The 26276-nt window shown below is 41.1% G+C and overlaps 1 long non-coding RNA gene across 1 annotated transcript; it reads right to left on the bottom strand.

The window, feature by feature from the left end:
* Nucleotides 1–1634: 1634 nt before the first annotated feature.
* On the bottom strand, nt 1635–24477 carry LOC115894341. Its single transcript, XR_004054450.1, has 3 exons — nt 24270–24477; nt 20100–20217; nt 1635–1681 (listed from the first exon to the last, which is right to left on the bottom strand). It is a non-coding gene; the product is annotated as an uncharacterized LOC115894341 (long non-coding RNA).
* Between the last annotated feature and the right edge of the window lie 1799 nt (nt 24478–26276).

Genomic DNA, 26276 nt, shown 5'->3' with positions numbered 1-26276 from the left:
TAGGAACACAGAAATGGGCATGGTTGGTGGTGTGGACACCAAGCCAATGATGAAATCACTTTGCCCACAGATGAAATCAAACTTAGCTTGGCAATTCAAGACTCTACCTAACTTGATCACAATCTACATGATTATTGTTGCTATTTTCTATTTCCTAAGGTACCATCTATTCACTAAGGAAAAAGTACAGAAAATTCTTCATCAAGAGAAAGACACTCTTTAACATTCCCTCACATTACCACGCAAACCCAGGTGCCAATGAACCAGTATTTTCCTTTTCATACTGACTTCTTGATTTTCCACTTTCCTGCTTTCATTCGTCCTGTCCTCTCTATTGGGGATGACTTTCAGCGCTCATCTGTACATGTTAAAATTCCCATTTCTCAAAGGCCAATTCCATTTCTCCCATGATGTCTTCTGGGGCTCATGGCACCACCCACCCAAGCTAGATGCCACCTCCTCCACGAACTCTCGCGCACACTTGCTGTCACTCACGGCTCTGCTTGCTTTACCTCATGCCTCTGCTTGCTGTGACTCATGCCTCTGCTTGCTGACAACTGCACCATCACGTTACTCTCGCCCATGCCTCACCCTCCTTACCTTCAGGCTCCCTCAAAGAAGCCGGGTCAGATTCACGTCCATCTCCTCATCCCACCCTCCTGTCCTGACAGTGCCTGGCTTCTAAAGGAGCAATCAACAAACTCTCTGCTTAGGGACGACTTACTTCTGACACCCTCCTGTCTTCCACCTGGCTCCACTGTCACTTCCCAGAGCTTTTTCCTCCACAGGTCCCAGTGTTTTCCCAGGGGCTACCCTCCAGTGGTATGCCCAGTCCCCATTCACCCCCTTCAGAGCCACCTTTCCGTGATCTCCAAGTTCCAAATGAGTTTCGCCCTTCCTTCATCCGAACCCCCACTTCCAGTAGAGCACTGCCAAGAAAGCAATCTGATTAAAGAAATCCATTCCCACGCAAGAATTTGTGTTAGGATTTACCTTATGAATGGAAATTCAGGTGCACCAGGACCAGCTGCAGACCAGTGGTGCACCAGGACATGCTGACAATACCAAGTCAGGGTCCATGCTGTGAGTAGCAAGGATCCAGAACTTCTGTCTGTGGCCAGACCACCATGCCTGTTGATTTCTGTATATCTATGGTTGTTCTCTTGCTACAACTGCAGTGCTGAGCAGCTGCAACAGAGACCCTGTGGCCCACAATGCTGAAAATATTTACCGCCTGGCCCTTTAGAGAACAAGTTGCAGAGCCTTGATCTAGAAGACACATCTGGGACACTAAATGGGAGGATGGCAAATGCACATTTGCTTCGCTCATCTGCAAAAGCCAGTGGGTCTCAGAGTTTGGCAATTCAGCCCTGTGGGTTCCCAGGGGGAAGAATTTGCAGGGGAATGTATGGTCAATTTGCCCTCACCAGTTGACCCTTGAGCTTTTTCCAAACTGGAGCCTTAACCAATAACATTTCCCAGGTCAGTATTATTGAAAGTCTCTGTATTAGTCCGTTCTCACATTGCTATAAGGAACTATCTAAGACTGGGTAATTTATAAAGAAAAGAGATGTAATTGACTCACAGTTCCATAGGCTGTACAGGAAGCCTGGCTGGGGAGGCCTCAGAAAACTTGGAATCATGGCAGAAGGTAAAGGGGAAGCAGACACGTCTTACATGGCTGGAGAAAAAGAAAGAAAGAGTAAAGCAGGAGATGCTACACACTTTTAAACAACCAGATCTTGTGAGATAATTCACTATCAGGAGAATAGCTGGAGGGAAATCCACCCCCAGGATCCAGTCACCTCCTGCCAGGCCCCTCCCCCTATATCAGGAATTACAATTTCAAATGAGATTCGGGCCAGTCCTGTGGCTCACGCCTATAATCCCAGCAATGTGGGAGGCCTGAGGATCACCTGAGGTCAGGAGTTCAAGACCAACCTAGCCAACATGGTAAAACCTCATCTGTACTAAAAATACAAAAAAATTAGCTGGGAGTGGTGGCACATGCTGTAATCCCAGCTACGCAGGAGGCTGAGGCAGAAGAATTGCTTCAACTCAGAAGACAGACATGGCAGTGAGCCGAGATCACGCCACTGCACTCCACCCTGGGTGACAAAGTGACATTCTGTCTCAAATAAATAAATAAATAAATAAATAAATAAATAAATAAATAAATAAGATTTGGGTGGAACGTAAATCCAAATCATATCAGTCACCCTCTTCTTGTGACCCTCCTCCCATGTAACCAGGCCCTCCCACAAGTCCGCTACACAGTCTCTGCTTCATGTAGTTTGGTTTCCACAGCACTTGTCACACTGCCCAGTTGATGGTTTTGTGCCCCACTTCTCCCCCCTGGAGGCTGTGGGCTCCATAGGGTGGGCTGTGCACAGGCAGCCCCCAGCACAGAGCTGCCTCAAGGCGGGTCCTCAGTGGATATAGAAGTTGCACAGACATGCCCACCCCAGCCCCTAACTTGAGCCACATTTAGCAAACACATGTCACTTTGATGATTCAGCCCACGCACTGTGCCTCTCCTGTGGCATCATTTGCTATCTGTCCCCTTGCCTCTTCCAATCTCAAACATGAAATCACAGCACAGTCTCTTCCATTAGCGACTGCCACAAAGAACAGATATCTGTTTCTTCCTGGGTGATCACAGACAAACATGATTAATGGATTTCCCTGTTGGTGTTTCTGCATTTCATGTTTATCCCCTGCCACTCTCAACACACGTTTTCTAATTCTTTCCACCTAGCAGGGAGAGTGGCGAGTCACACATGAGCCTCTCCCAGGCAACATAGCTGCCATCGTTGCATCATCCTATTTCTAAAAATCCATTTGTGCAACCACCTTCTGTGCTTAATTCAATAGCATTTTCTAAATAGAAATTAATTTCACACATTGCTTTAGTCTGAATATTTGTGTCCTTTTAAATTTCATATGTTGACATGTCAACCTCCAGGGTGATGATGTTGAGAAGTAGGGTCTTTGGGAGGTGATTGGGCTATAAGGGTGGAGCCCTCATAAACAGAATTAATGCCCTAAGAGGTCCCAGAGAACTGTCTCACCCCTTCTACCATGTGAGGACACGGAAAAGGTATCAAAAAGCAGATCCTGCCAAGACACCAAATCAGCCATAATCCTGGACTTCCCAGCCCCCAGTACTGTGAGAAGCAAATTTCTGCTGTTTATAAACTACTCAGTTTATGATATTTTGTTATAGCAGCCTAAACAGACTAAGACACGCATCAGATTTTTAATCCTTAACAATTAAGAGTGAGGTTGGGAAGTTCTCTAACAGAGTTGTGGCCAAGACCAAGAGAAACCTGAGTCCTGCCTGACCAATCAGCTTTCTCCATCTGTCTCAAAGCTCTCTTCTGTTCCCCACCACCACACCATGTTCCCCAGAGAGTTAGGAAAACCTCAAAATAGGAATCAAAATGACTATATCATATTGAAGGTCAAGTCAAAGCAAGAAGCACAGTACCAAAGCCTTAGCAAGGCCCTGGAATCTTCCTGAAATTTCACCTTGGTACCAGCAGACTCAAGGGTACCAAGCACAGCAGCCCAATCCATTAGTAATAGTGGCCCCATCAATGGCTCAGGTTCAGACCTATCAGAAGGGACATTTCTCTTTCATTGTGGGAGAAATGAGTAAGGTGCAGACATGCCTGGCAGAGGAAAATGTGCAGAGATACCCTTCTAAGCTGTCAGAGAGTCTTATTCTCTCACAGAAACCAAAATCAAATAACCCAGAATGTATTCACTTGCCTTCTAGACATCTTCTTCCATACAGTTTCCCCACTCACTCTTTGTGGTCATGACAAGAATGTATTGGTGGATATGCTTTTCTATATGACATTTTATGTCTATACCTCTGAAGTATTAGCCCCAGAGCCCTCCAAGCCTCCATCTTGGAGGGCTCTGGATGTTACTAAGATCTTGACACTGACCCACCTGCCCACAAAATAACAAGGCGACCCAGAGAGGGGAGCTACCTTAGTGTGCTCAATGAACGCCTCCTTTGCCAAGACCAGCAAGATGGAAAAAAGATGATGAAGGATGCATTCCAGGCAAAGAAGACCAACAGGCAAAGGGCCCTGAGTTCAGAGTTACCCTCAGTTCTTCCAAGAACAGTAAGGAGGCCAAGGTGCTGGAACTTAGTGAGTTGACTGAAAATTGGTACAGATGTGGCTGCTGAGCCAAGCAGGACCAGATTATAGAAGTCCTAGGGAACCCCAGGGAAGAGTTTGGATTTGTGTGATGAGATGCCCTTGAACTGTTTCAGGAGGGGAGTGGCTACTGTGTAGACAAAAGACAATGGGGTAGGGGTAGGGACAAGGGTAGAAACTGGGAGGATATCAGTTGGATAGATGAAACAGCAATCCAGGAGAGACACTATGGCAGGGTGGCTCAGTGGGGGAAACCTGAAGATGTAGATGGATCAGTGATATAGAGCACATCACCGTGACCTACCACTACATCACAGTGGCTCTCAAACAGATGGATTTGACACATTTCTGGAGAACTTGAAGGTTGGATTCAGGTGATAAAGGAAAGGAGCAGGACTTTAGCGTCAGAATGATCTGGCTGTGTTACCTTGGACCAGTAACTTGAGATTTCTGAGCCCCAGTAATAATATGTTAGAAAACCAGCATACAGATTAAATAAAATCATGTATTTAGAGCTCCTATTGCCTGACATGCAATATACGCTCTGTGAGACATGTCCTTCATCTCTCTTGCAAGAGCAATAAAAGCTTTAGAAGCTTTGGGTTGAGCTCTTTTCTCCCAATCTGCTTCTCTTCTTAGGGAGTTGGCTTTCCCTCTGCCCAACGCCCATACCCTGCCTCTTCTTCCCCTTCACTCCCTGATTCTCATACTTTACCTCTCAGATAAAAACATCAGCCTTGCTGAAAGGAGATCTTAGTAAGAGTCTCCACTGAGGTCTTCTGAAAAGATTGCTTGTTTGCAAGAGGATTTTTCTAAAGGTATACTGTATCTATTTGCTTTCTGCTACAAGCAATGGAAAACCCAACTCCGACTGCCTTAGAAGAGAATAAGTGTTATCCCACTTAATAAGGAGTCCAGCTAGGCACAATGGCTCAACCCTTGTAACCTCAGCATGTTGGGAGGCCTAGGCAAGAGGATCCCTTGAGGCCAGGAGTTCAAGACCACCCTGGGCAACAAATTAAGACCTCATCTCCTACAAAAAGAAAATTTAAAAATTAGCCGGACACAGCGGCATGCATCTGTAGTTTCAGTTGCTTGGGAGGCTGAGGCAGGAATATCACTTGAGCATAGGAGATTGAGGCTACACTGAGCTATGATCACGCCACTGCACTGCAGGCTTGGCAACACAGCAAGACCTGATCTCTAAACAAACAAACAAACAAACAACAGCAACAAAACAATGAGTCCAAGGGAGGGAAAATCCATGGCATGGAATGGGGTTTAGATCAACACCATCGGAGCCCAGGTTGGTCCATCTCACTGCAGTGATGTCCTTAATGTGCTGGCATTGTCTTCAAGCTGGCAGCCCTCATGGTTTTAGGTGGTGCCACAGACATGCACATACTATCCAGACACAAGAGCACTCAGGGCACATAGAAAGGGCTCTGCCTTCCTACGGATCTCTCTCAAAGAAGAGAAGTTTGTCCCAGAGTGCCCCAGACTTTCCCTTATAACTCACTGGTCAAATGTGGGTCACATGCCCGTCCTGAACCAGTCATAGGCACGGGGATTGGGATTGCTATGATTGGTTTATGCCAATTACAATCCACTCTCTGAACCAGGAGATCGGCCCCCCTTGCCCTGTGTGATGTGGAAATGAGAGATGCACGTGGCCAACATTGAAGTTCTGTAAGGAAAGAGGAGAAGACATGTTGGCTAAACACATAGCTCTTAACAGAGGGAAACTGAGACTTCATTGGATTTGAGAGAAATCATTACAGTTCTGTTAGCAATGGTGCCCACATAGACCTCTCTAGCTTTGATTTACCAAAGAGAGACAAAAGGCACAGAAATGATAACTTTGTGTTCTCTTATTGCTTCATCACATAAAATCCCCTTCTGTGAACAGTTAGCTTATAGTCATTTACGCTGTATGGTGGCTATAACTTGCCAGGCTTCAGCACATCAGAGGTGGAGGACCCATGAAGAGCCTGGACCAAGGGAAACTGATGTTTATTGAGAACCAACCACATGCCGGGCCCTGGGCCACATGCTCTGCCTGGATCATCTCATTTGATCCTCAGGTTTCTGCAAGGCCAATATTGTTATCACCTTTTCACAAAGGTGGAAACTCAGACCCATTCTCTCATACCAGAGAGTAGCTTTCTGTACATGATGAACTGAAAAAGTGCCCTCAGTGGGTATCTAATTCCAAAAATTAGGCACCTGGAGACAGAGAGAGAGCGAGAGCAAGAGCGAGAGAGAGAAAGAGAGAGAGAGAGAGAGAGAGAGAGAAGAGAGAGAGAGAGAGAGAGAGAGAGAGAGAGACAGTCTACTGTGTCTTCCACGTCCAAGGTCTCAGAAAATGCACTCATTACCCAACTTGGCTGGGGAACCAATCCATCTACCAATCAGGAGCCGCCAGGGGGATGTACAGGGAAAAAGCATGGTAGTCATCCTGGAACCCTATGGGCTGAACTCAGACACTCACCTCTGATGAATAGAGCATGGAAAAAGAAAACAAGTAATGTTACGGTAGAGAAACCCAGAAGACCCCACCTAACCAAGTGATCAAAGATACCATTGACAGACAAAGTCACGTTGATATCATCTATTCTCTGAAAAGATATGATGAGAAGGGCACTTCCGTTCTGTCATACACTTCCAAAACATCCACAACTTCATTTCTTAATGAAAACACATCAGATAAACCTCAACTGAAGAACATTTTACAAAATACCTGACCATCACTCACCAAAAGTATCAAAATCATGAGAGATATAAGACAACAAAACAAGAAATTACACAGATGACAAGAGATGAAGGACACCTGACAGTTAAATGCGATGAGGTGTCCTGCATTGGATCATGCCACAGAGAAAGTGCATTAGTGGAAAAACTGGTGAAATACATATGAGTCTATAATTTAGTTCATAGTAACGTCTCAATGCTAATTTCTTAGTTTTGACAAATGTGCCATGGTTATGTAAGATACTGGAATTAGAGGGAGGTGAGTGAAGGGTATATAAGAACTCTTCTGTGCAATCTCTGGAGCTCTTTGATACAACTAAAATGATTTTAAAATAAAAAGTTTTTGAAAAATGTCTGCAGAACTGCCTGGCATCAGTGCCCCTGACATCATTCCCTCTACCCTCACCCAAGCAGTAGCATCATTTTTTTCTAAGACTGACCTTGGAATTCTGCTTTCTAAAGAAACAGAAAGACACTCCTGAGAAAGGCAAACTTTCTAATTGTAGGTGTTGGTGGAGTTTACATGTGCAAGAATCTTTACCTCCTCTGTCTGTCTTGGTGTGTACAGACTGGCATCAAGCCTGCTGGTTGAGAGGCCCCATTCCCAAGTGGAAAACTCAGTCAATCTTCCACTTGTTGGGGAAGCTGAGAGACCACACACAGCCACACAAGCATGGCAGAACCCATAGGGCCACCTCTGTTCATCAGGTTGGTCCTTTATTGATCAATTGAAAGCACAGGCCAAGATCACCCAGGCACTCTGGGGAATCAATAGCACAAAAGAAAGGGAGCAGGCAGGATACACACAGAGGAGCCCGCCACAAAGGACATAGTTGATTTGGGGAAGAGAAGAGAACTTTAAAAGATTGAATTCATCTCCTCAAAAAGATGTGAGAAGACATTGCAGCCATAAAATAATAGAACAAGCTACTCCGAAAAAGAATGAAAGAATAGGAAGGAATTTTTGAAAGGTGATGGGTATCCCAAGTACATGGAGAAATCAGAGACCACACAAATTATACGGATGTATTAAATGATCACTTCTACCAAAGACTATATACAACTATTATGCATCAGTAAAAGTTTTCCCAATTATTGCCAAAATAGAAAATTCAATAAAAGAGCTGAAGGAATAAGTAGAAAAAATTCCACAGAACTTCAATCATCTCGATAAACACAGAAAAAGCTTTCAATAAATTCCAGCATCCCTTCATGATACAAACTCTCAACATCCTGGGGATTAAAGGAACATACCTCAAATAATCAGAGGCCATCTATGACAAATCCACAGCCAATATCATACCAAAGGGGCAAAAGCTCAAACCATTCCCTTTGAAAACTGGAACAAGACAAGGATGCCCACTCTCACTGCTCATGTTCAGCATAGCACTGGAAGTCCTAGCCAGAGCAATCAGGCAAGAGAAAGAAACAAAAAGCATTCAAATAGAAAAGCTATCTCCCTTTGCTGATGACATGATTCTATACCTAGAAAATCCTGAAGACTCTGCCAAAAAGGTCCTAGAATTGATAAGTCAATTTAGTAAAGTTTCAGGATACAAAATCAATGTAAAAAATCAGTAGCATTTCTACACATCAACAATGTCCAGCCTGAGTGCCAAATCAAGAACATGGTCTCACTTACAATACCCACAAAGAAAATGAAATGCCTAGACATACAGCTAACAAAGGAGGTGAAAGATCTCTTCAAGGAGAACTACAAAACACTTCTGAAAGAAAACAGAGACCACTCAAATAAATGGAAAAACATTCCATGTGCACAGATTGGAAGAATCAGTATAAAAATGGCTATACTGCTGAAAGCAATTTATAGATTCAATGCTATTCTTATCAAACTACCAATATTATTATTCACAGATTTAGGGGAAAAAAACTATTCTAAAATGTATATGGAACCAAAAAAGAGCCCGCCCGAAGAGCCAAAGCAATCCTAAGCAAAAAGAACAAAGCTGGAGACATTACACTATTTGACCTCAAGCTATACTATAAAGCCACAGTAACCAAAACAGGTTGGTGCTGGTACAAAAACAGACACATTGGCCAATGGAGCAAAATGTAAAATTCAGAAATAAAACTGCACAAGTACAACCATCTCATCTTCAAGAATGCTGACAAAAAGAAACAATGACCAAAGGACTCCCTATTCAGTAAATGGTGCTGGGATAACTGTCTATCCATATGCAGAGATTAAAACCCCCTTCCTTTTACTATATAAAAAAATTAACTCAAACGGCATTAAAGATTTAAATGTAAAACCTCAAACTAAAAATCCTGGAAGACAACCTAAAAAATACTCTCCTTGACACCGGCCTTGGCAAATAATTTTTGGCTAAGTCCCCAAAAGCAATTGCAATGAAAACAAAAATAGACAAGTGGCAACTAGTTAAACTAAAGAGCTTCCACACAGTAAGAGAAACTATCAATAGAGCAAACAGACAACCTACAGAATGGGAGAAAACATTCACAAACTACACATCCAACAAAAGTTTAATATTCAGAGTTCATAGGGAAATTTAAAAAATCAACAAGTAAAAAACATATAGCCCCAATAAAAAATGGGCAAAGAACATGAACGGACACTTCTTAAAAGAAGACATACAGCCAGAAAACATACGGAAAAATGCTCAGCATCACTAATCATCAGAGAAAAGCAAATCAAAACCACAACGAGATACCATCTCACATCAGTCAGAATGACTATTATTAAAAGGCCAGGCAACAACAGTTGCTGGTGAGGCTGCAGTAGAAAGGGAACACTTATTCACTGTTGGTGGAAATGTAAATTAGTACACCCACTGTGGGAAGCAGTCTGGAGATTTCTAAAAAAAAAAAAAAAACAAAAAACAAAAACTGAAAACAGAGCTACAGGCTGGTCACGGTGGCTCGTGCCTGTAATCTCAGCACTTTGGGAGACAGGTGGATCACTTGAGGTCAGAAGTTCAAGACCAGCCTGGTCAACATGGAGAAACCTCATATCTACTAAAAATATAAAAATTAGCTGGGCATGGTGGTTCACACCTGTAATCCCAGCTTACAGGTGTGAATTGTAAGCTCACATCCCTCAGGAGGCTGTGAGCAAGCCTCAGGAGGCTGGGGAGCAAGAATGACTTGAATCTGGAAAGTGGATGTTGCAGTGAGCCAAGATTTTGTCACTGCACTCCAAACTATGAGACAAAGCAAAACTCTGTCTCAAAAAAAAAAAAAAAAGAAAGAGGCGCTCTCTCTCTCTCTCTCTCTTCTCTCTCTCTCTCTCTCTAAAAAAAAAAAAAAGAAGAAAAAAAAAAAGAAAAAAAGAAAGAAAGAAAGAAAAAACAAAATGTGCTACATGTACACCACAGAATACCATACCATGCAGACATAAAAAAAGAATGAAATCATGTTCTTTGTAGCAACATGGAGGGAGCTGGAGGCCCTAATCCTAAACAAATTAATGCAAGAACAGAAAACCAAATACTGCATGTTCTCAGTTATATGTGGTAGCTAAGCATTGAGCACACATGGACATAAATATGGGAACAATAGACACTCAGACTACTAGAGGGTGGAGGAGGGGATGAGTTAAAAAAAACAAAACTGCCTAATGGGTACTATGCTCACTACCAGAGTGAACGGATCCATACTCCAAACTCCAGGATCACACAATATTCCCATGTAACAAATTGGCACATATGCTCCCTGTATCTAAAATAAAAGTTAAAATAAAAAAGGGACTATGAGAAAAATCTGATTAGGAAATGGAGACACAGAAGATCAATAATATTAATAACAACAATGAGGTGTATTGAGTGTTCACTATATGCTAAGCAGTGTACTAAGCACTTTGCACACACATACAGGATTTCTATTTTATAGAAAAGGAAACTGAGGCACAGAGATAACGAATGACTTTCCTTCACACAGCTAGTGAAGGAAAACACCAGATCTCAAACCTAGGCCTAAGTCACTTTCCTACTCTGATATTTTCACCAGTGACTTCATCTCCTTGGGTCTAACCAAACTACTTGGCTCAGTACATGTGTTAGTCATTTCCATATTGCTATGAAGAAATACCAGAGACTGGGTAATTTATAAAGAAAAGAGGTTTAATGGACTCACAGTTTCGTATGGCTAGGGAGGCCTCACAATCATGGTGGAAGGTGAAGGAGGAGCAAAGGCACATCTTACATGGTGGCAGGCAAAGAGCATGTGCAGGAGAACTGCCCTTTACAAAACCATCAGATCTCATGAGACTTATTCACTATCATGAGAACACCATGGGAAAGGCCTGCCCCCATGATTCAATGATCTCCCACCAGATCCCTCCCACAACACATGGCGATTATAGGAGCTACAATTCAAGATGAGATTTGGGTGAGGACACAGTCAAACCATATCATTCCACTTCTGGCCCTTCCCAAATCTCATGTGCTCACATTTCAAAACCAATCATGCCTTCCCAACAGTCCCCCAAAATCTTGACTTGTTTCAGCATTAACTCAAAAGTCCACAGTCTAAACTCTCATCTAAGATGAGTCAAGTCCCTTCTGCCTATGAGCTTGCAAAATCAAAAGGAAGTTGGTTACTTCCTAGATACAATAGTGGTACAGACATTGGTTAAATACACCCACTCCAAATGGGAGAAATTGGACAAAATGAAGGGCCTACAGGCCTCATGCAAGTCCAAAATCCAGTGGTACAGTCAAATCTTAAAACTCCAAGTGATCTACTTTGACTCCATGTCTCACATCCAGGTCACACTGATGCAAGAGGTGGGTTCCCACAGTCTTGGGCAGCTCTGGTCCTATGACTTTGCAGGGTATAGCTCTCCTCCTGGCTGCTTTCACAGGCTGACATTAAGTGTCTATGGCTTTTCCAGGCGCACAATGTAAGCTGTTGGTGGATCTACCATTCTCGTGTCTGGAGGACACTGGCCCTCTTCTCACAGCTCCACAAGGGAGTGTCCCAGTGGGGACTCTGTGCGGGGGCTCCCACCCCCCATTTCCCTTCTGCAACTGCCCTAGCAGAGGTTCTCGCTGGACAACCAGGTGTTTCTATACATCCTCTGAAATCTAGGTGGAGGTTCCCAAACCTAAATTCCTCACTTCTGTGCACCCAAAGGCTTAGCACCACGTGGAAACCACCAAGACTTGGGGCTTGCATCCTCTGAAGCAATGGTCTGAGCTATATGTTGGCTCCTTTTGGCCATGGCGTCCTGAGACCACACAAAGCAGCAATGCCCTAGGCCTGACCCAGGAAAGCATTTTTCCCTCCTAGTCCTCTGGGTCTGTGGTGGGAGGCATGAAGGTCTCTGCCATGCCCTGGAGACATTTTCCCCATTGTCTTGCTGATTAACATTTGGCTCCACGTTACTTATGCAAATTTCTGCAGTGGGCTTGAATTTCTCCCCAGAAAATGGGTTTTTCTTTTCTTCCGCATCATCAGGCTGCAAATATTTCAAACTTTTATGCTTTGCTTCCTCCTGAATACTTTGCCACTTAGAAATGTCTTCTTCCAGATATCCTAAATAATCTCTCTCAAATTCTAAGTTCCACAGATCTCTAGGGCAGGGGCAAAATGACGCCAGTCTCTTTGTATAGCACAGGTGACCTCTACTCCAGTTCCCGACAAGTTTCTCATCACCATCTGAGACCACCTCAGCCTGGACTTTTTGGTCAAAACCATTCACAAGTCACTAGGAAGCTCCAAACTTTCCCACATCTTCATGTCTTCATCTGAGCCCTCCAAACTGTTCTAGCATCTGCCTGTTACCCAGTTCCAAAGTTGCTTCCACATTTTCGGGTATCTTAATAGCAATGCCCCACTCTACCAGTACCAATTTACTGTATTAGTCCATGTTTATACTGCTATGAAGAAATTCCTGAGACTGGGTAAATTATAAAGAAAAAGAGGTTTCATGAACTCACAGATCCACATGACTGGAGAGGCCTCACAATTATGGCAGAAGGTGAAGGAGGAGCAAAGACATGTCTTACATGATGGCAGACAAGGGAGCTTGTGCAGGGGAATTGCCCTTTATAAAACCATCAGTTTTCATGAGAACTAACTCACTGTCATGAGAACTAACTCACTGCCATGAGAACAGCATGGGAAAACCCGCCACCATGATTTAATTGCCTCCCATTGGGTCCCTCCCACAACATGTGGGGATTATGGGTGCTACAATTCAAGCTGAGATTTGGGTGGGGACACAGCCAAACCATATCAGTAAAAAATTATATTCATATAAACATAACATTGCAAAAGCTTTTAATGGCTTAAAAATTTTAGAATCAAATCATGGACAAAGCATAGATGCTTTCCTTGTATTCAGTAAAGAGGATGTGCTTGTGAGGTAGCTGATAGAAGTCAGGAGTGGTGGTATGGAGTAAAGAGAAAGAATTGGCAATGTGCTAACCAACTTATTTTTCACAATGGGAGTCCACAGGCACACTTTCAAGGTGATGAAATAAGAAGTAGAGTTTATTACCATCCCCATTATATTATGGTGATTATATCTTTTTTTTTTTTTTTTTACACTTTATGTTCTAGGGTACATGTGCACAACGTGCAGGTTTGTTATATATGTATACATGTGCCATGTTGGTTTGCTGCACCCATTAACTCATCATTTACATTAGGTATATCTCCTAATGCTATCCCTACTCCCTACCCCCACCTCACAACAGGCCCTGGTGTGTGATGTTTCCCTTCCTGTGTCCAAGTGATCTCATTGTTCAATTCCCACCTATGAGTGAGAACATGCGGTATTTGGTTTTCTGTTATTGTGATAGTTTGCTGAGAATGATGGTTTCCAGCTGCATCCATGTCCCCACAAAGGGGACTATACTATCCTTTTTATGGCTGTATAGTATTCCATGGTGTATATGTGCCACATTTTCTTAATCCAGTCTGTCATTGATGGACATTTGGGTTGGTTCCAAGTCTTTCCTATTGTGAATAGTGCCACAATAAACATATGTGTGCATGTGTCTTTATAGCAGCATGATTTATGATCCTTTGGGTATATACCCAGTAATGGGATGGCTGAGTCAAATGGTATTTCTAGTTCTAGATCCCTGAGGAATCACCACACTGTCTTCCACAATGGTTGAACTAGTTTACAGTTTCAATAACAGTGTAAAAGTGTTCCTATTTGTCCACATCCTCTCCAGCACCTGTTGTGTCCTGACTTTTTAATGATTGCCATTCTAACTGGTGTGAGATGGTATCTCATTGTGGTTTTGATTTGCATTTCTCTGATGGTTAATGATGATGAGCATTTTTTCATGTGTCTGTTGGCTGCATAAATGTCTTCTTTTGAGAAGTGTCTGTTTGTTTCCTTTGCCCACTTTTTGATGGGTTTTTTTTTTTTTTTTTTGTAAATTTGTTTGAGTTCTTTGTAGGTTCTGGATATTAGCCCTTTGTCAGATGAGTAGATTTCAAAAATTTTCTCCCATTCTGTAGGTTGTCTGTTCACTCTGCCAGTAGTTTCTTTAGCTGTGCAGAAGCTCTTTAGTTTAATTAGATCCCATTTGTCAATTTTGGCTTTTGTTGCCATTGCTTTTGGTGTTTTAGACATGAAGTCCTTGCCCATGCCTATATCCTGAATGGTATTGCCTAGGTTTTCTTCTAGGATTTTTATGGTTTTAGGTCTAACATTTAAGTCTCTAATCCATCTTGAATTAATTTTTGTGTAAGAAGTAAGGAAGGGATCCAGTTTCAACTTTCTACTTATGGCTAGCCAGTTTTCCCAGCACCATTTATTAAATAGGGACTCCTTTCCCCATTTCTTGTTTTTGTCAGGTTTGTCAAAGATCAGATGGTTGTAGATGTGTGATATTATTTCTGAGGGCTCTGTTCTGTTCCACTGGTCTATATCTCTGTTTTGCTACCAGTACCATGCTGTTTACTGTAGCCTTGTAGTATAGTTTGAAGTCAGGTAGTGTGATGTCTCCAGCTTTGTTCTTTTGACTTAGGATTGTCTTGACAATGTGGGCTCTTTTTTGGTTCCATGTGAACTTTAAAATAGTTTTTTTCCCAATTCTGTGAAGAAACTCATTGGTAGCTTAATGTGGATGGCATTGAATCTATAAATAACCTTGGGGAGTATGGCCATTTTCATGATATTGATTCTTCCTATCCATTGAGCATGGAATGTTCTTCCATTTGTTTGTGTCCTCTTTGATTTCATTGAGCAGTGGTTTGTAGTTCTTTAAGAGGTCCTTAACATCCCTTGTAAGTTGGATTCCTAGGTATTTTATTCTCTTTGAAGCAATTGTGAATGGGAGTTCATTCATGATTTGGCTGTCTGTCTGTTATTGGTGTATAAGAATGCTTGTGATTTTTGCACATTGATTTTGTATCCTGAGACTTTGCTGAAGTTGCTTATCAGCTTAAGGAGATTTTGGGCTGAGATGATATGGTTTTCTAAATATACAATCATGTCATCCGCAAACAGGGACAATTTGACTTCTTCTTTTCTTAATTGAATACCCTTTATTTCTTTCTCTTGCCTGATTGCCCTGGCCAGAACTTCCAACACTATGTTGAATAGGAGTGGTGAGAGAGGGCATCCCTGTCTTGTGCCAGTTTTCAAGGGGGAATGCTTCCAGTTTTTGCCCATTCAGTATGATATTGGCTGTGGGTTTGTCATAAATAGCTCTTACTAGTTTGAGATACGTTCCATCAATACCGAATTTTTTGAGAGTTTTTAGCATGAAGAGCTGTTGAATTTTGTCAAAGGCCTTTTCTGCATCTGTTGAGATAATCATGTGGTTTTTGTCTTTGGTTCTGTTTATATGCTGGATTACATTTATTGATTTGTGTATGTTGAACCAGCCTTGCATCCCAGGGATTAAAACCCACTTGATCATGGTGGATAAGCTTTTTGATGTGCTGCTGGATTCGGTTTGCCAGTATTTTATTAAGGAGTTTTGCATTGATGTTCATCAGGGATATTGGTCTAAAATTCTCTTTTTTTGTTGTGTCTCTGCCAGGCTTTGGTATCAGGATGATGTTGGCCTCATAAAATGAGTTAGGGACGACTCCCTCTTTATCTATTGATTGGAATAGTTTCAGAAGGAATGGTACCAGCTCCTCCTTGTACCTCTGGTAGAATTTGGCTGTGAATCCATCTGGTCCTGGACTTTTTTTGGTTGGTAGACTATTAATTATTGCCTCAATTTCAGAGCCTGCTATTAGTCTATTCAGGGACTCAACTTCTTCCTGGTTTAGTCTTGGGAGAGTGTATATGTCTAGGAATTTACCCATTTCTTCTAGGTTTTCTACTTTACTTTATTTGTGTAGAGGTGTTTACAGTATTCTCTGATGGTAGTTTGTATTTCTGTGGGGTCGGTGGTGATATCCCCGTTATCATTTTTTATTGCATCTATTTGATTCTTCTCTCTTTTCTTCTTGCAGTCTATCAATTTTGTTGATCTTTTCAAAAAACCAACTCCTGGATTCATTGATTTTTTGGAGGGTTTTTTGTGTCTCTATCTCCTTCAGTTCGGCTCTGATCTTAGTTATTTCTTGCCTTCTGCTAGCTTTTGAATGTGTTTGCTCTTGCCTCTCTAGTTCTTTTCATTGTGATGTTAGAGTGTCAATTTTAGATCTTTCCTGCTTTCTCTTGTGGGCATTTAGTGCTATAAATTTCCCTCTACACACTGCTTTAAATGTGTCCCAGAGATTCTGGTATGTTGTATCTTTGTTCTCATTGGTTTCAAAGAACATCTTTATTTCTGCCTTCATTTCATTATGTACCCAGTAGTCATTCAGGAGCAGGTTGTTCAGTTTCCATGTAGTTGAGCGGTTTTGATTGAGTTTCTTAGTCCTGAGTTCTAGTTTGATTGCACTGTGGTCTGAGAGACAGTTTGTTATAATTTCTGTTCTTTTACATTTGCTGAGGAGTGCTTTACTTCCAATTATGTGGTCAATTTTGGAATAAGTGCGATGTGGTGCTGAGAAGAATGTATATTCTGTTGATTTGGGGTGGAGAGTTCTATAGATGTCTATTAGGTCCGGTTGGTGCAGAGATGAGTTCAATTCCTGGATATCCTTGTTAACTTTCTGTCTCGTTGATCTGTCTAATGTTGACAGTGGAGTGTTGAAGTCTCCCATTATTATTGTATGGGAGTCTAAGTCTCTTTGTAAGTCTCTAAGGACTTGCTTTATGAATCTGGGTGCTCCTGTATTGGGTGCATATATATTTAGGAGAGTTAGCTCTTCCCGTTGAATTGATCCCTTTACCATTATGTAATGGCCTTCTTTGTCTCTTTTGATCTTTGATGGTTTAAAGTCTGTTTTATCAGAGACTAGGATTGCAACCCCTGCTTTTTTTTGTTCTCCATTTGCTTGGTAGATCTTCCTCCATCCCTTTATTTTGAGCCTATGTATGTCTCTGCATGTGAGATGGGTCTCCTGAATACAGCAGACTGATGGTTCTTGACTCTTTATCCAGTTTGCCAGTCTGTGTCTTTTAATTGGAGCATTTAGTCCATTAACATTTAAGGTTAATATTGTTAAGTGTGAACTTGATCCAGCCATTATGATATTAACTGGTTATTTTGCTCGTTAGTTGATGCAGTTTCTTCCTAGCATTGATGGTCTTTACATTTTGGCATGTTTTTGCAATGGCTGGTACCAGTTGTTCCTTTCCATGTTTAGTGCTTCCTTCAGGAGCTCTTGTAGGGCAGGCCTGGTGGTGACAAAATCTCTCAACATTTGCTTGTCTGCAAAGGATTTTATTTCTCCTTCACTTATTAAACTTAGTTTGGTTGGATATGAAATTCCGGGTTGAAAATTCTTTTCTTTAGGAATGTTGAACACTGGCCCCCACTCTCTTCTGGCTTGTAGAGTTTCTGCCGAGAGATCTGCTGTTAGTCTGATGGGCTTCCCTTTTGGGTAACCCGACCTTTCTCTCTGGCTGCCCTTAACATTTTTTCCTTCATTTCAACTTTGGTGAATCTGACAATTATGTGTCTTGGAGTTGTTCTTCTCAAGGAGTATCTTTGTGGTATTCTCTGTATTTCCTGAATCTGAATGTTGGCCTGCTTTGCTGGGTTGGGGAAGTTCTCTGGGATAATATCCTGCAGAGTGTTTTCCAACTTGGTTCCATTCTGCCCGTCACTTTCAGGTACACCAATCAGATGCAGATTTGGTTTTTTTCACATAATCCCATATTTCCTGGAGGCTTTGTTCATTTCTTTTTACTCTTTTTTCTCTAAACTTCTCTTCTCACTTCATTTCATTCATTTGATCTTCAATCACTGATACTATTTCTTCCAGTTGATTGAGATAGTTACTGAAGCTTGTGCATTTGTCACGTAGTTCTCGTGTCATGGTTTTCATCTCTATCAGGTCATTTATGGACTTCTCTGCATTAGTTATTCTAGTTATCCATTCGTCAAATCTTTTTTCAAGGTTTTTAGTTTCTTTGCGCTGGGTTCGTAGTTCTTCCTTTAGCTCTGAGAAGTTTGATCGACTGAAGCCTTCTTCTCTCAACTCATCAAAGTCATTCTCCGTCCAGCTTTGTCCTATTGCTGGACAGGAGCTGCATTCCTTTGGATGGGGAGAGGTGCTCTGATTTTTTGAATTTTCAGCTTTTCTGCACTGCTTTTTCCCCATCTTTGTGGTTTTATCTACCTTTGGTCTTTGATGATGGTGACAGTACCTGATGGGGTTTTGGTGTGGATGTCCTTTCTGTTTGTTAGTTTTCCTTCTAACAGTCAGGACCCTCAGCTGCAGGTCTGTTGGAGTTTGCGTGAGGTACACTCCAGACCCTGTTTGCCTGGGTACCAGCAGCAGAGGCTGCAGAAGAGAGAATATTGCTGAACAGCAAGTGTTGCTGTCTGATTGCTCCTCTGGAAGCTTTGTCTCAGAGGTGTACCTGGAGGTGTAAGGTGTCAGTCTACCCCCAGTGGGGGATGTCTCCCAGTTAGGCTACTTGGGGGTGAGGGACCCACTTGAGCAGGCAGTCTGTCCTTTCTCAGATCTCAACCTCCATGCTAGGAGAGTCACTACTCTCTTCAAAGGTGTCAGACAGGGACATTTACATCTGCAGAGGTTTCTGCTGCTTTTTGTTTAGCTATGCCCTGTCCCCAGAGGTGGAGTCTATAGAGGCAGGCAGGCCTAATTGAGCTGCGGTGGGCTCCACCCAGTTCGAGCTTCCCAGCGGCTTTGTTTACCTACTTAAGCCTCAGGAATGGCAGGCACCCCTCCCCTAGCCTCGCTGTCACCTTGCAGTTAGATCTCAGACTGCTGTGCTAGCAATGAGGGAGGATCTGTGGGCATGGGACCCTCCGAGCCAGGTGCGGGATATAATCTCCTGGTATGCCATTTGCTAAGACCCTTGGTAAAGCTCAGCATTAGGGTGGGAGTGACCTGATTTTCCAGGTGTTGTGTGTCACAGTTTCCCCTGGCTGGGAAAAGGAATTCCCTTCCCCCTTGTGCTTCCCAAGTGAGGCGATGCCTCACCCTGCTTAGGCTCTCGCTCGTTGGGCTGCACCCACTGTCCTGCACCAACTGTCCGAAATGCCCCAGTGAGAAGAACCCAGTACCTCAGTTGGAAATGCAGAAATCACCCACCTTCTGTGTTGCTCATGCTGGGAGCTGGAGGCTGGAGCTGTTCCTATTCAGCCATCTTGCTGCCCAATCGAGTAGGCCATTTTCTGGTGATTATATGTTGTTAATGTTGTTATACTGACTTTATAAGGTTAATGGGTCAGATTTAGATTTTGAATGGCTGGAGCTTATCTAACTTGGAGGCTGTCTTTAAAGAACATGAGTACATATTGCAAATTCAAAATTAGGTCCAGAACATTGAAAGGAGTCTGAGACCTAACAAAATTAGGTCCAGAACATTGGAAGGAGCCTGAGAGATTAAAGGTCCTGAAGCTTAAACTACTTTTTATTTACAGTCAGTCTACTTCTAGTTTCAATAAGAAACCAAATCAAGAAAACAAAAAAATGTAGGAGGGAAGGGGATGTAGATTATAGAGCAAGTAGAGTAGATCTCTTTTTTTTTCAGTGTAATGAATAAGTAGATAATAACCAAAAGTATGTATATATAATTATCAAAGCACACAGATATGAACATATAAAACTGAATGATAAAGATGATAATCAGAAAAAATAAAAGCAGAAACAGTTAAACAGTATTTCTGCTGCAGGACTCACCTGGAGGTGCTGTAGTGGCAATGGGGAGATTTTATTTTTCACTTCATCCCATTCAGAACTGCTGTGGGAAAAACTCGCCTCCATCCTCTTAAGGGCCTGGTTGAGTTCCAGAATTAAACTGACAGAAGAGAGAGTAACATAAGTTTTGTTGGCCTTGGCAACTTCATAAAGGAACAAAGACCCAAAGAAGCAGTTACAGTCAGTTACAAGATTGAACAAAGTATAGCAAACTGTGAACATGTGATAAAGCAAAGCATCCTGGGCTAGGGTGGTTAATTGGGTAAAGTAGCCAGGATGGCAAGGGTTAGTTTAACAAAGCTTGTTTGTACAGAATTCCTTCAGCCTCATCTATCTTGTCCTTGATGATAAGAATGTTGCCTCTTCTCTAGTGTAGGGAGGACATTTTTCACATGGGAATCTCATCTTCTGCTTTTAAGTCTTGGAGTCCAGACGGCAGTGGTTGAGATGTCTAGATGTTGGGTTCAAAGAATCTCCAACTGGAGTGGGACAGGCAGTGACAATCTGGCATGTTACCCTGGTTTGCCATTTGCATGTTGAAAAGGTTGTTCACATATGAGCTGTTACAGTGACTTCGCTGAAGTCTGTATTAAAGTGTCCAGTTTCAGCTTACAGGAATTCCAGAAAAGGACATTTTTAATTTTTGGTGATTCCAAGTCAGAAGAGTGGGAGAAAATTGGAAATATTAGTTTGGATACTAATAGCCAGATGCTGGAGGAAACTAGAATTTACAATCTAGTCACTATTATATAGGTAAAGAAAACCTCAAAAACAATGAGTAGGTCTAATGTATCCATCTAATAATGGATACAGTATAGTTTTCTCCTGAAATATAATTTTTTCTCTTTAAAATTGAGACAGCCAGGTGGGAGGGGGGTCCCTGGCAAAATTCCAACTGGCCTGTGCATTGGGAATGTGCACTGGGGTGGAGCCACAGAAGTTCACATGGTTTGCAGCCCAGAGGAGCCTGGCCCCTCCTCTTCCTGTGTGGGACCTGGGATTCAAGGTGCAAGGTGGGAAGCACACTAGAGGAACTCTGGCCTTACAGAGAGTCCCTGTTCCCCCCTTTATTTCCTTTTCACCCAATAAAACCCTGCACTGCGCACCCTTCAATTTGTCTGCAAGCTTATATTTTCAGCGGTCATGTGATGAGAACCCCTGTCTTTAGCTGAACTAAGGAAAAGGCCTGCAACATGGTCACTGCATTTTTACCAAAGGTAATCAACATAAAACTGATTTGTTAGTCAAATAATGTAGTCTCATTAAACTTGCCCTGATTATTTACATAAGTGCAGCAAGAATAGTGATGGATTATTTAGGCTTTTTTAAAAGTCTACTTTGCTGGAATCTCAGATTGTACCTTTAAAAGCCTCTAAAGGTCAGGAAACCAAGCCAAGGATTTAGCATTAGACTTCATCTGGGATACCTATAGATTTGGTGAATTCCTCTCTTCTTGAAGTTCCCAAAATATCCTGAGGGTTTGGGGCCTGTTGGAAAGTGACATTGCTTACTCAGCTATAAAGCTAAGAGCCTTTTTTTTTTTTTTCTATAAAGAGGAATATGTTCGAATATATTTTGCTACATCAAAATAATAGCAAAAAATATAATATTGTGCAAAAGAAGTAGGAACACTTATTTTCATTGGCTTGGAAAGCTGTATATTATTGTATTAGCTTTTTATTCTTGTGTAACAAATTACCACAAATTTAGAAACATAAAATAATACCTAATCATTAGCCCACGTCTCTGTAGCTCAGACATCTGGCATGGCCTTTTTAAGCCAGGTACCAGACCAGCTTTTCCAAGAAAGCTTTATAAGCATTGGCTCCATAAAGTCAACCTTAGTTCCTTAACGTTATCTAGTCATATCTGGAAATGTGATATTCCAGTCAAAGCCTTAATAATATAACCAGTGTTTCCAATTATGTCCTGTTGTAAAGAGAACAGATTCTTATTGAACTCATGTAGGCAGTCATATTGCCATGAAAATAAGAATACTCACTGACAGTTTCTAAATTTGGGGGGGATCTGGTAGAAAAAAAGATAAGTATCTCCTTTATGTTTACTAAGGTACGCCTTACTAACTTGCTAAGCTATACATCGCTAAGAGAAAAAAACAGAAAACTTTTGTTAAATCTATAAAGCATAATGTTTTTTTTGTTTGTTTTGTTTTGTTTGTTTTTGTTTTTGTTTTTTGAGGCGGAGTCTCACTCTGTCGCCCTGGACTGGAGTGCAGTGGCCGGATCTCAGCTCACTGCAAGCTCCGCCTCCTGGGTTTACGCCATTCTCCTGCCTCAGCCTCCCGAGGAGCTGGCACTACAGGCGCCCGCCACCTCGCCCGGCTAGTTTTTGTATTTTTTTTAGTAGAGACGGGGTTTCACCGTGTTAGCCAGGATGGTCTCGATCTCCTGACCTCGTGATCCACCCGTCTCGGCCTCCCAAAGTGCTGGGATTACAGGCTTGAGGCACCTGCGCCCGGCCAAAGCATAATGTTAAAGAATAATCAGTGTTCAGACAAAAGTCATAAAAAATTATCTTCATCAGTTTGTTTAGCCCCATGTCATTAATTCTTATTCTGCTTGATTTTGTGATAGTACTTTCAAGAACCCATCAGTTTCTTCATTGGAGTTCTGGAAATTCTTACCCAGCCTGGCTATAGGGTCTTAAAGTTACTAGAGAATCTGTGTTTTAGAGTACTTGCAGAGGCTTTTTCTATGACTCTGTTTGAAAATAGTAGCAACTTTAGACAGTAGCTGATTGTAAATTCCTTCAGAAAGAATCAGAAGAAACAACAGCTGTCTGCGAATAACGACAGCTCAAAATGGCCATAGTTAAGGATCTGATAAGAGTTCACTAAAATAGTGATTAAATTGACAAGGAATTTGGTTATATCTATGACATACAACATTTTAACATGCTAACTAGAATCATTACTGATAATGTATTAGAACATATCACATTTTTAGTAATTTTATATAATTTTTAGAACACTTATATTAATGATATACATTCATATAACAGGAAGGTTAAATATCGTTTTTGACTATGTTTTCTGTATACTTTAATATATCAAATAAGCTTAATTGGTTTAATATCTCTCTTTTTATAAGGAGAGAAAACAAATCTTTTGTAATCCTCCAGATACCCATCTGGAAAATTCTAAAGTCAGCTCAAGGTCAAATAGATTTAATTAAAAATTTGATTTTGGGAAGTTTTCGAAAATATCAAAAAGTTAAAATTATTAATTAAAACACGATCATAGATCATGGAATAACACCAAAGCGACAAAAGATTTCAAAGGCAAATACAGAAAGTTACATCATGATTAAAAAAAAAAAACTTTAGCTTTGTTAATATTGAGAACACTTAGTTTACTTAAGTAATCAAAGACAATAAAGACAATATGAAGGGCAGGAAATTATTTTAATTAAACACAAAATCTCTGTTTTCTAGGCAAATTACTTCAAGCATAAAGAAAAACACTTTGGCCGGGGCGGTGCCTCACACCTGTAATCCCAGAACTTTGGGAGGCCAAGGTAGGTAGATCACGTGAGGTAAGGAGTTCGAGACCACCCTGGCCAACATGGTGAAACTCCGTCTCTACTAAAAATACAAAAATTAACTGGGCAGGGTGGTGCACGCCTGTAATCCCAGCTACTCAAGAGGCTGAGGCAGGAGAATTGCTTGAACCCAAAGAAGTGGAGGTTGCAGTGAGCAGAGATCACACCACTGCACTCCAGCCTGGGTGACAGAGTAAGACTATGTCTCAAAAACAAACAAACAAACAAAAAAAAACAAAAAGAAAAAGAAAAAGGAAAACATTTCAATAAATCTCTTATCAAGAGCAGATCAGTGCTCAAAAAAATTTTGTCCTTTTAATTGAGAAGACAAAATTCTAGTTTTGCATCAGTTTGCTTATGATATTAAGGGTCATTTTTAAAACATTTATAATAAATTCATTCAGTTTAGTCAGTTTGACTAGATCCTCTCTTTAGCTCTCTCTCTCTCTCTCTAACATTTTATATCCATCCAGTTTTTATCCTTTATTTATTGATTCATCCTGAAGCAACCTTTTGAACCTCAAAACCAACAAAATTATTCTTTTCCTCAACGATAGCAAAAAACACAACTTTATTCCTTATAACATCTCACCTTCATCATAGCGTTTCATACTGAGGTATTTCCTTTATGATTTCTAGCAGTTTTTGTATCAGAATTCTTAACTCTTAGTGACTTTAATTTCTAGTAAAAACTAGAAAGCCAGGAAATAAGCAATTATAAACTTCTATGGATTTGTGAATATATTATTTCATGACTCCTAGAAATATATATGCTTCGTTGTTGAACAATTTTTCGGTGTGGCACAGGACATATTTATTAACAGATCCAAATATCTTTTGTTATTCTGTAATAGGAAGCCAAAAGAATAGAAGGTTAAACTTATATTCAGCAATTAATGTTTCAGTATTACATCTTATTTGGAAATGATCATGATATTCAACAAATGTCAATCATTTAATTTAACCAAGTATAATTTTAAGGTTTTAGCTTGCAAAAAAATATTTTGGAAACTAGTTTTAAGTACACATATTTTATAAAACATAATCATTGTTGAAAGGGTCATTTATAAACTTTTGCCCTGTTTACATTTATTAAGTCTACTTGGTTTTAACAATTATGTCTGAATTGTTAATGAAGACTTCATGAGACATTAAACAAAGCTAGTCATTATCTTATTTTCTTATAGACAAATCAGCCAAGTATCAAAACAAAAAAAAAAAAAAAAAACACAGAAACAAAGACAAAGGTACAACATATGGCTCTTTTCAATTTTTTAAATTGTCATGTTTTTCATATATCAAGCAACTTATTATTATTTTGTTCTTAGGTTGAATTTATAATTTTACACTCTTAAACATACACAAGCTTTTAGATTAGTAAGTCTAGGTAGAAGAAGTTGTGTGTGTGCACTGTATTTAATGTTGACAATGCAGCAAACGTGCCTGGTTTAATTAAATCAGCAAACTTTAAGTAGGTTTTTATTTACCAAAGATTATCTAAAACCACATGAACTTGAAAAACACTTAGGTTAGTTTCTCTTTTTCTGTGATAACAATTTATGTAAGTTTTTTTTTCTTTTAAGCCAAATCTTCACATTTGTACCAACAGGACAGTTGTTTAGGATGAGGGTTCTCTTAAAAAAATACTTTTAGATACAAAAGTCCAAATCTTCAAAGGTATACCTACTTCAACTTTCACTCAAAACTGATCATCCTTTTATAGTTTAATCATGGATAAAAGAGGCATCCATAAAGAGGGGACAAAAATCCCACCCCCCAGATTCAAAGTTTCCTCCAAGGATACCTAAGTAAAGACCCTTATTGTTAACAGGGCAACAAAGGCTGAGACGATTATGACAAACTCTCCTGAGAGCTGGCGCAGTCATACAAAGAGACACTTCGTGTTTCAGAATCCTGGAGAGCTGGCTAACTGCTAGGCAGAAGCCCAACAGCTTGGGCCCCAGGCTGATAGAAACCAAAGAGCACATTTCCACTGATGACAAAGCCAAGCCCTTATGACTTCAAAGAAGATGCAGGAGAGTCTGATGCAGGACAGGTGAACCTCAAAATTGGGGATCAACCTGAGAGGGTTCTTGACTTCACCCAGGAAAGAATTCAAGGGTGAGCCAGTGGTGAGAGAAAGCAATGTTTATTGAACCAGAGCTGCTCCTGGCAGAGCAGGGCTAACCCATAAGCAGTGTGCCCAGAGTCAGCAATGTATAAGCTGTTGGCAGGTGTATTTAAACCCACTTTTAATTATATGCTAATTAAGAGGCGGATTATTCAGAACATTCTGGAAAAGGGGCAGAGAGCTTCCAGAACCATACACAGTAACTTGCGGGCCATTGCTATGGCCCGTTGCCATGGCATGTGTAAACTGTCATGGCACCCATGGGAATGTCTTTATGCTAATGAGTAGTGAGGGCAACTAGAGGTCACTTTCATGGCCATCTGCTTATTTTGGCTGGCGTCTTCACTGCCTTCTGTTTCAACCATATCCTTTCAACCAGATCAGCAGGGTCATGACCAGAAAACAAGCCCTGCCAGCCTCCTATCTCAAATCTAATTAATTATAATTTTCTTCCTTATGACAACCCAC

The sequence above is a fragment of the Rhinopithecus roxellana genome, chromosome 2, assembly GCF_007565055.1.
Source record: "Rhinopithecus roxellana isolate Shanxi Qingling chromosome 2, ASM756505v1, whole genome shotgun sequence".
Lineage (NCBI taxonomy): Eukaryota > Metazoa > Chordata > Mammalia > Primates > Cercopithecidae > Rhinopithecus > Rhinopithecus roxellana.
The sequence above is the reverse complement of the archived record's forward strand: the minus strand, read 5'-3'. Positions and strand labels throughout refer to the sequence as shown.